Consider the following 10,952-nt stretch of genomic DNA (forward strand, 5'->3'; position numbering starts at 1 on the left):
AATGTTCTCCTGAAGCTGTTCCACGACTTCTTCTTTAAGAGTGTGTGCGCTCAGATCCCTGAAAAATGTTCCAATGCCTTTTATATTCGAAAAAAAATTAAACACATTGTTAGTCATATATTATTTTGTAAATTATTGTGATATAATACACTACGTACCTGCAAGTGCTTCATGTACGTTTGTTGGAAGTAGCTCCGCAAATGCAAAGGGCAGTAGTCGTTGCATAAATACATGACAATCATGACTCTTCATCCCGGAGAACTTTTGACCCTTTTCAACACATCTAGAGAGATTCGAAACATACCCATCGGGGAACTTCACTTCTGATGCCACCCAGTTGAACAACACCGACTTTTTTTCTGAAGATAATCTGAATATCGGAACGGGAACTTGTCCATTGCTTTTAATATGTAACTCGCTTCTTGAGCAAATATCCGGCAAGTCCAACCTCGATTTTATGTTGTCTTTTGTCTTCCCTGGGACATTCAATATTGTATTCATGATGTTCTCAAAGAAATTCTTCTCTATATGCATCACATCGAGGTTGTGGCGCAGAAGAAGATCCTTCCAATATGGCAACTCCCAAAATATACTCTTCTTGTGCCAGTTGTGATGAACACCGTAAGAATCTGGCATATTACGAGGGACATGCCAATTACCACCCCAACGAACTGTTTCGTTAGCTCCGTAGTAGTCGATTTGCGCTTCAATTTGTTCTCCAGTTAGATATGGAGGAGGAGTGTCTCTCACAACCCTTTTGTGCCTAAACAAATTCTTGTTTCTTCGGTAAGGATGGCCAATGTGAAGAAATCGACGGTGACAATCAAACCAACTTGTCTTCCTACCATTCTTCAGTTGAAACGCATCTGTCGTTCCATTACAATATGGACAAGCTAATCTCCCATGTGTAGTCCATCCAGACAACATCCCATAGGCAGGGAAATCACTTATGGTCCACAAAAGCATCGCTCGCATCGTAAAATTCGTCTTCGTTGAACAGTCATACGTCCTCACCCCTGTTGACCACAAATCCTTCAACTCTTTTATCAGTGGTTGTAGGAAAACATCCAGGGACCTTTTTGGATGGTTCGGACCAGGTATTAATATGGTCAAGAATAGTAACTCCCGTTGCATGCACATCTCCGGTGGCAGGTTGTATGGAGTAAGAAAGACTGGCCACAATGAATATTGTCTCCCTGACATTCCGAACGGACTAAATCCATCTGTGCATAATCCGAGATACACATTCCGGATATTGCTAGCGAAATCTGGATGTACTTTGTTGAAATGTTTCCAGGCTCTTGCATCTGATGGATGAGTCATCTCACCATCCGTCTGAGTATGCTCGGCATGCCATCTCATCTTTCCAGCAGTGTGCTCTGATTGATACAATCTTTTCAATCTGTCTGTAATTGGTAGGTACCACATCCTTTGGTACGGTACCCTATTACGTCCTCGTCCTTGCGGCTTGAATCGTGGCTTCTTGCATAATCGACATTCTTCTAGCTTCTCATCATCTCCCCAATAGATCATGCAGTTGTCGATGCAAACATCTATCATCTCCGAAGGCAACCCAAGACTATAAACCAGTTTCTGAATCTCATAATAAGAATCAGCAGACACATTGTCTTCCGGCAAGTACTCTTTAAACAAGTCCGCCCATTCGTTCATGCAACTTTCAGGTAGATTGTGATCAGTTTTAATATTCATCATTCTAGCAGCTAACGACAATTTAGAGAGACCTTCTCTACAACCACTGTAAAGTGGTTGATTCGCCGCGTTTAACATTTCGTAAAACTTTTTTGCATCTATATTAGGTTCTTCATCTTCATCATGAGCTACGAATGCATCAGCTACCATATCATGAACCCTATCATAATCTACCATCTCCTCCTGCTGGTAACTATGTTCATTATGCAAATGATGATCAACCGGTTCTTTTTCCTGAAAATTGCTATTACTACTACTAGCTTCATTCTGATCATAATTAAAACCTTCTCCATGTTGAAACCATATATAGTAATTTGCCGTGAAACCTCTATTTATTAAATGCTTCCAAACATTTTCACGGTTTGCCAGTTTCGAATTGTTGCATTTCCGACAAGGACAGAACATCTTACCATTTTCTTGGGCGAGCGGTGTTGAATCTGCTTGATGCATAAATGTCTCCAGACCCGCAAGGTATTCTTTCGTCACTCTCCCGTTAGCATCTCTATGCATATACATCCACTTCCGCAACTCGTAAATAGTCCCGGAGCCAGCCATTTTTTTTCTTTCACGTTTTTTGTTGTTGGTGTGTTTAAAATGATGTTCAAACATCCATATTTATAGGAAAATTCGAATCTGGTAGTTGTAATTTTGCTATGAATTTACGACGAAAATTAATTAGGTGGGCAAAAAAAACGTGTAACACCTATGAAGTTGGTGGATTCAAAAATTTCCTCGCTAAATACACGTAAACTATTCCCTCGTAAATACCACGCAAAATTTACGTCGTATTTACGAGGAAATAGTTTTTCCTCGTAAAATACTCATAAAATTACATCCACTTTACGACGAAACAGTTTTGTCGTTACGTTACGAGGAAATAACGATGACTTTAGTTTTTCACGTAAATTCGTCGTAAATTCGTCGTAAATTCGACGCAAATTTACGAGGATTGTTTTTCCTCGTTAATTTTCGTCGTTAAGCATGTGTTTTCTTGTAGTGATTTGCGAGTGTAGTTACATAGTCCTTGCAAATTCCTCGCAAATTTGCATAGCAAACATTTCTCTCGGAAATTTGCGACAGATTTGCAAGAACTTTGTCTTTCTATCTTGTTTCCTCGCAACTCCCTCGCAAATTTGCAAAGAACATGCATGATATGTACATTTTATCACATTTCCCTCACAAATCAAATAAAGTTAATAAAAAAAATATTTAATTAAAATATTTGTGTTTAACAAGTACATCGATAAATATTATTTGAAACTTAATCAATATCAATCAACTAAATATTCACGGAATAAATATTTTGCGACACTTAAACTAATATTACAAAGTACTAAATATCAAACTCTATAACTTATACAAGAAATTCACGTCAACTAAATTTCTGTAAAAAAATTGAAACAAATTTTCACGTTAATTATTGTTTCAAAAAAATTACAAAATACATATTGGTTCACCAAAATCCCAAACGAAACCCTAAACGCATTGACTCATGAATTTGCAAGGGATCCCTCGCAATTCCCTTGCAAATTTGCGAGAGAATCGAAACGCTCGCAAAATTGCAAGGGAATTGCAATGGATCCCTCTCAAATCACTTGCAAATTTGCGAGGATTCAATTTCCCGGATTTGCGAGAATCTCATTGCAGCTTCCTTGCAAATCCATTATTCCAAAACTTGAACGGTTTGGGTTTTATCAAGGATTTTGGTGACGGATAACAGATTTTACTGAATCATTTAGTGTTTAAAATGTACATCGAATAATATTTTCAGAAATTTAATTAACTATAGTTATGAACTTAAGTCCCAAAACTTGATTTGTTATTACAATTAATTAACATCAAACTCTTATAACTTATATACATCAACTAAATTTTTGGAAAATATTGAACACATTTTCACGTTAATTATTTGTTTAGAACCAAATTAATAAATACATACAGTCTACCGAAAACAAAACTGAACAAAACTCCAAACAAAACCCTAAAATACAGTATTTATAAATTTGCAATAGATTTGCAAGAGAATACTCGCAATTCCCTTGCAAATTTGCGAGGGATTCGCAACGGACCTAGCTAGTATATGAACACATTAACCTAATGATATAGCGACAAAAGGTAAACATAAAAGAAAAAATTCTATTGGCCAATACACCTTTCACATAGATCACCATTCCAGCCGTTAGATTGAATTTCAATCAATGGACAAGATTTTTTCTTTCTATTTTCTTATTTTTCCTTCTCTCTTCAGATCTACTAATGATCTCTTAATTATCTTCCATCTTCTGTTCTTTTCTCTTCATGTTTTAAGATATCATCTCCTTCCTCTATGTTCTCCTCTGTTTTTCATCATCTTCTGCTCACCACTTTCTTCACGGTTACCACTTCTGTCGCTGTCGGGAAGGAAAAACCGCTGCTGTCTCCGTCATCTAAGAACAAACGCCTCTGTGCTTGAGGAAGCACCGGCTCGTAGCAGTGGAGGCAACCGCCCTTCTTCTTCAGATTTAGTCCATCTCCCTCGCCGTCACGTTTTGCTCTCTGTCCAAGACTCACCGGAGATGAAGATTCGTACTCATCGTCACCACTCTAGCTTCTCACCTCTCTGTAATTTCTTCTCTGTATTTCTAAACGATTTTTTTTTAATTTTCAGAGATTTTTGTTCGTTTGTCTATACTCATATTTGTTTGTTTTTTCCAGTTTTAGAATTCAATATTAAAAGGTGCGGAGGAAGAAGAAGAACTCGACGGTGGTGGGATTTGAGAGAAGCGGATGTAGAAGGTGGATGCGACGGCTGGAAGTAGAAGCATCGATGGTGGCTAAAGCGTCGAAGGTGAAGCATCGATGGTGGCTGAAACGTTGAGAGTGCGGTGGAGAAAGACGACTGGAAGAGGAGGACGGCGGCGGCTTAGATTTAGGGTTTTCTTGTATTTTGTTTGTATTTATGTTTATATATTTACATATTTGTTTTTATTAATTATATCAAATTGTTTTTTTGGTTAACCGTCGGAAATGACACATTTTCCTATAGTGTACCAGTTTCAATATATATATTTATTTATATTTTATATTTCGTATTTTTAGTATTTTTTTTAAATATTTTGGGAAAAAATTGCAAGGGAAGGTTTTTTTGCAAATCTATTGCAATTTTGCGAGGGCATTTAGTTTATCGCAAATTTGCAAGGCAAAATATTTTCTTGCAAATTTGCGACGGAATTGATTCTCTCGCAAATTTGCAAGGATACTGCAAGCGTTTTTTATTTGCGACGAGCTATTTGCAACGGAATACGTTCCCTCGCAATAATCTCGCAAATGGCGATTTGCAACGGAATTGCGATGCTTATTTCCCTTGCGACTGACGTGTTTTCTTGTAGTGACTGCTTATCTTCATCTAGAGAAACTAGAGAATTGAGAGACTAGAGAATTAGTGTTTTTGATATGGGGATTATTCGCCACGAAAGAGAAGAAGAGAAGATAAGAAAATATTGAAGAGATGCAAAACAACGTCGTCTTGTTAATTGTGAATGAATTTTCAAAACGACGTCGTTTTGCTAGTTAACATTTGTTTAATGAGTTAACTGTTAACTTTATCAGGTTTCTAATTTGGCCCAGTCAACAAAGTGTAAAATTTAAAATGACTATTTTAAAAAAATTGGAGCTTTTTGGCTCAAACCTAAGTTCAAGCTTTTTTTGGCATAAATTTGAAAGTTTACGCTTTTTTTTGCCGTTTTCTCAATGATCTCATGATAGCATGCTACCAGACCCTTAATTTATGTATTTAAATACATTTAATTTCCCTTTTAAACACTTCGGCTCCGAATGGTAACATCGGATTGGCGGTGCAGTATGGTATAACTGATGTTTATATAAGAGGAACGCATAATGCAGAACAACTGCGGTTCGTCTAAAATAAGCGGTTCAAAACAAAATATGAATGGTAACAAGTTAAATGAATAGTGTAACTGCTGAATATATATGATATACTTATATTTTACAATCTAAAAAATTAATGATACTAATATTTTTTTTTTTTAAATACATATTATTTTAGAAAATATTTTATATACCTGAATTATGAACTATATATATTTAGTATTTATACATTCTGTAAATCACACTGTATTTCTTTCTCGAAATAAGATGGTATAATAAACAAGCGAACACATAAAAAAAATTATTTTATGTTTATTTTTACATGAAAACAATTTTTTTTATTAAACAGCTAATAATTCAAAGTTAATTAAAATTTTTACTTGTTGGAGAAATTTAATAATATGCATAGGTTGTGAATATAATATCAAATTCAATTTTCTATTATTGGGACTACTACAGTCAATAACATCAATTTTTTTGTGTAATTGTTTAACCATAAAAAAACATTCTATTGAACATCAAAAAGAACATACCATTTCAGCTTCTTGTTTTTTTAGGTGTGCACCATTAATAATTTGGTGTTATAACTATATATATCTATATATATAAAAGAGAGTTTCCTCCCACCTTATGCTGCCACGTCATCAATTCGGTGCATGAGAAGGCGACACATATCTGTATTTGGAGGGATCCGCGACCAAAAATGCTGATCTTGAGAGGACGAAGATGGCTGAGGAATTGAATGGGAATCGGATATCTGAGGTGAAGACAGCATTAGAATCAGTTAATGCTCTTCTAGTTGCCATGAAGCAAGTTCAATTCGCCAATAAGGTTCAGACCTTTTCATGTGAAGAAGATCATGTAGACCTCATCGATGAGAATGGTTTTCGTGAACAGAGATTCACAGATCAGCAGAGAGACATGAGCTTTACAAGAGGCTACGAGGCAGCATAGACTCACGAAGGCAGAGTGGAATTTATAATTGGAGAATTTCTGTAAGGCCAGCAGAAGATGAGTGCAAATTTCGATGTAGAATTGGATTCCATGTATTCTAATTTAAATGAGAAGTTTGAAGGTTTCAATGCTCATGTCGAGAAATTGGATAGCCAAGTTGTGCATAACACTGGACTTGTCAGAAGGGAAGAAGGATTCTTTCGTGGAAGAACTGACACTAATCAAAGGCACTTGGTTAATGTCATTACATTGAGAAGTGGAAGACAACTCAACCCACATCCGAGAAAAGAAATGGAGAAATTAGATCGAGCTGAAGAGTTAGAAGAAGTGCAATCCGATCCCGATTAAAAGGAAGCCGAATCGGAGATTGATAAGATCGACAACAGCTTGAATGTGTCGATCGACACCCCGTCCATCCGGATCCTCAACTCTCTAAGTCTTTTAAACCAGCTGTATCAAGGATATATAGACCCAAGACTACCTTCCCTACACCCAAATTAAAGCGAAATTAGAACTTGAAAAAGGCATAGGCAATAAAGCATTCGACAAGATAATTGTCGGGCTGCTACTCAATGACGCTGTAAAAATTTCTACTCCTATCAAGAAGTACGTGAAAGATATGGTGACCGGAGGTTTTTGACCATCAGAACAAAGTATGATGATGGTTTCTGAGAAAGTAAGTGATATGATTTAGGAAAGAATCCCAGTTAAACAACCAGACCCGGTAGCTTTGTTTTGGAACGCAACATCCACAATGAGAGGTTCCAGAGATCTCTTTGTGATCTAGGCTCCTGATATCACTCAAATTACCCTAAAGAGTGTTACTCTCATCAAAAGAGTTCGAGTTATAGTACTTAGGGATCGAATCCACAAGGATCTAGGGAACCGATTAGATCTAATAGTTATATGATTAAGCTAGGCTAATAGGTTTCAAAGCAGTAAATAAAGCAAGTAATAAATGAAGCAATAAACAAGATGAACAAGGTAATCGTTCAGCTTGGCAAGGAGTAGTTTGATGGAAGGATGGTTGATAGATCTAGGGTTTCTATTCAGGTGTTGGAGATTATAATTCCTATAGGGACCTATTTGTTGCATGCATGATATGTTAGAGCTCAACCGCTTAACTCAGTGATCAGCTGTCGCATGTTTCACTGGTTAACAAGCTAGATCTCGTGTCTCAACTGTTAGTATGTTGACAACGAAAGAGTGTCGATTGATGGTCCTATTGGGACATCCACCGATACACCTTTGCCTACGTCGACCGATAGTCAGTTGTGGACATCGATCGACGGGTTCTAGCCAGGCCTATGTGCGAGTATGATATGCCCTATTAAGATACTAAATTGGCGGTTAGCCCTCTCTAGCAGTCATAATATGATAGATAGATGTCAGGATGGGATAACAAGGATGCTTGTGTATGCAATCCTATGATCAATATTCTAGTTAATTACTCTAGAACAAGAAATAAGTATAGATCTATCATGAATATCACAACAAGGCAGAGCTATAGTTTGGGGATAATCCCACAAACCTATCTGAACCCTGGATCTAACAGGTGGATCTACTCAGAAATGAAAACAGAAATCATAGATGAATAGATATAAAACTGAAAGAGAATAGATAAGAAAACTAATGGAGTTCCAGGAGGACTCTGATAGGAGTTCCTCCCTTCTCTCCTCTCAGAGAAACAATGGAAATGAAAGCGTATAGAAAGCGTAGCCGTCAACAATAGCTTAGAAATAACATAAATAGGGTTTCTGGTTGTCCAAGGGCATTTGGTTAATTTGTGGCTTCTGGGCTTCACGCAGTCATAAAATATGCAAGGCCCACGATCTGGGATCTCCATCGATCGACGTGCAGAGTGCTGCATCGATCGACGCGGCTTCCTCTTCTCGGCAACTTCCTCTCGCAAGGCAGACTGACTATTCTTCAGTAAAACGGGCATAACTTCTGCTACAGGATTCTGATTGACCTGAGACCGGGGCATTGGATAGCTAAGGCAAAGATCTATCTTGTGTCAAAATATGGGCTCAATCTAATGGTCTGAAGGTCTATATCCATAGCTAAACATCTGACGCGTCTGTGCAACTCTGCACCTCCAAAGGCTCCAAAAGACTCCAAAATCACCATATTTGTCCTAAACGTCCCTGAACCTGTAAATACTCTAAATAGACTCCAAAACATAATATTTATATCTTAAAACACTTTAAAACACTTATAGACCATGATTAAAAATGGGTAAAATATATGGTCTATCAGCTTCAGCGTGAATTTAATACATTATTCTGTTGCAATAGCCCTCGGGCTAACTCAATTCAAACCCCTAACTCAATTCAAACCCACTAATATCACTCTCATTCTAGCCGATAGATATGTTAGTATTCTAGAAGGTGTCCTTCAAAACGTGCCCATAAGGATAAATGAATTCTATATAGCCACTAATATCACTCCCTTATTTTTGAAAGACTATTCTTTGCCACAATTGGTGCGATCATTGGTGTTAGGAAAGGGCGTATATGTCTGAACATCGAAGATTTGTCAGTGAATTTTGACATAGAAAATATGGTCAAGAAACCTTTGATCGATAGAAAAACCTTCTTTGTAGATCACCTATCCTAGGTAGTTGACCAATCTTTCATATATATGTGTTCTAACGATCCCTTTGAGAATACTCGCACGGCTCCTGAAAGAAACATTTTTAGTATTGATAACAGAGCCGCTCAGTACGCTTGACTAATGGACGCTAGTAAGGAAGCCATGTGTGTTGACAAGGAGGAAGATGAAGAATCCGAATTAAAAGTCGATCGATACCTATCAGATAGTGTCGACCGACACCATCTTGCATCGGAGAGCTGGGGTTTAGAAAAAGTACCGAAAGTTGAATGAAAACAACTTCCAGCTGGAATCAAATACGTTTTCCTCTATCATAACTCATACTCTGTCATAGTCAACGCTAACTTAACTAGCGGATAACTAACTTTGTTGCTCAATAAGTTGCGCAATTATCACAAAGCTATTGGGTATAATTTCAATGACATTCTAGGAATCTCGCCCGATTTATGCATGCATAGTATACACCAGGAAGACGAGTCAAAGTCATCTATTGAGCATCAAAGGAGACTGAATCCAAATCTGAAAGAGGTGGTGAAGAAAGAGATAATGAAGCTTTTGGATGCAGGAATTATCTATCCAATTTCAGACAGCAACTGGTCAGTACAGTACATGTGGTTGCTAAGGAAGGAGAAGTTACAGTGGTAAAGAATAGTAAAACCGAACTGATCCCTATGAGGATTGTTACTGGGTACAAGGTGTGCATAGATTACAGGAAGCTTAACGCTGCCACAAGAAAAGATCATTTCCCCTACCCTTCATAGATCAGATGTTAGAAAGGCTTGCACACCACAAGTACTACTGTTTTCTCGATGGGTATTCGGGATTTTTCCAGATTCCTATCCATCCGGACGACCAAGAAAAGACCACATTCACTTATCCATATGGTACTTTTCGCATACCGCAAGATGTCCTTTGGGCTTTGTTATGCTACCTTCAAGAGTTTTCTCTCTTTTTATGCTGCCACCTCATCAAATAGGGAGAGGAGAAGCTGCCACATGTCCTGTTAAAACTCATTCCTCCTTTTCGTTGATGGTGTCTACTTATGATCTTCCGTAATAATATCAACCATTTGACTTGGGCTCTGAAAGATTAGTAAAGTAGGATTCTAAGGGCATATAACGTTTTTTTCATCTTCGTCGCTTTCTAAAATGAACTATATTTAGGTTATGCCGTAACCGAGTTCCTTTATTTTCCATCGTTTATTAAGCTACGACTAGGTTACAGACATCAATACTTACCGGTTAACCTCTGGTGGAAGCAAACGATCATGTCGAAACACTCCAGTTACCTCTGCCGTATCAATCTGATATTGTGCTGCAAAATATTCATTGACGGCTTCGTCAGAAACTTATTCATCAGGGAAGCTTCAGACCTTATTAAGGTTTTGGCCGCCAATTCTTATCCCTTCTCCGAGATCGAGATTGCGATTGCTTTGCTGAGGGCTCGCTGTTTGAATTTTTTTTAGAAGATAAAGTATATCTTCTTCTTTTGTCTTATTAGTCAAAGTCGGTCTTTGACTGATATTTATGACCGACTGATGTTATATTTTAATATTTCTCTATCACTATAAATTTGTTCGTATTCTCTTGTTTATTAATTGAATATCTGAAGTGAAAAAGCTACTCTCTCTCTCTTACAAAATTCCCTCTCTCTCGTTGTTTCCTTTTAGAAACACAAAAACCCAAAACACAATAAACTCATATTACATCCCTCTCTCTCCATCGCTGTCCACTCTACTTTTAATATAAGCCACATATTTTCAACTGATTTACAACACGTTATCAGCACGAGGCTCTGACTAACTGAAG

The 10,952-nt window shown here is 37.4% G+C and overlaps 1 long non-coding RNA gene across 1 annotated transcript; it reads left to right on the plus strand.

Annotated features, from left to right (window-relative positions):
- The first annotated feature begins 3,954 nt into the window (after positions 1–3,954).
- LOC106293393 lies at positions 3,955–4,774 on the plus strand. The gene is made up of 2 exons (XR_001260460.1): positions 3,955–4,311; positions 4,405–4,774. It is a non-coding gene; the product is annotated as an uncharacterized LOC106293393 (long non-coding RNA).
- Positions 4,775–10,952: the final 6,178 nt, after the last annotated feature.

The sequence above is a fragment of the Brassica oleracea genome, chromosome C5 (assembly GCF_000695525.1).
Source record: "Brassica oleracea var. oleracea cultivar TO1000 chromosome C5, BOL, whole genome shotgun sequence".
Classification (NCBI taxonomy): Eukaryota; Viridiplantae; Streptophyta; class Magnoliopsida; order Brassicales; family Brassicaceae; genus Brassica; species Brassica oleracea.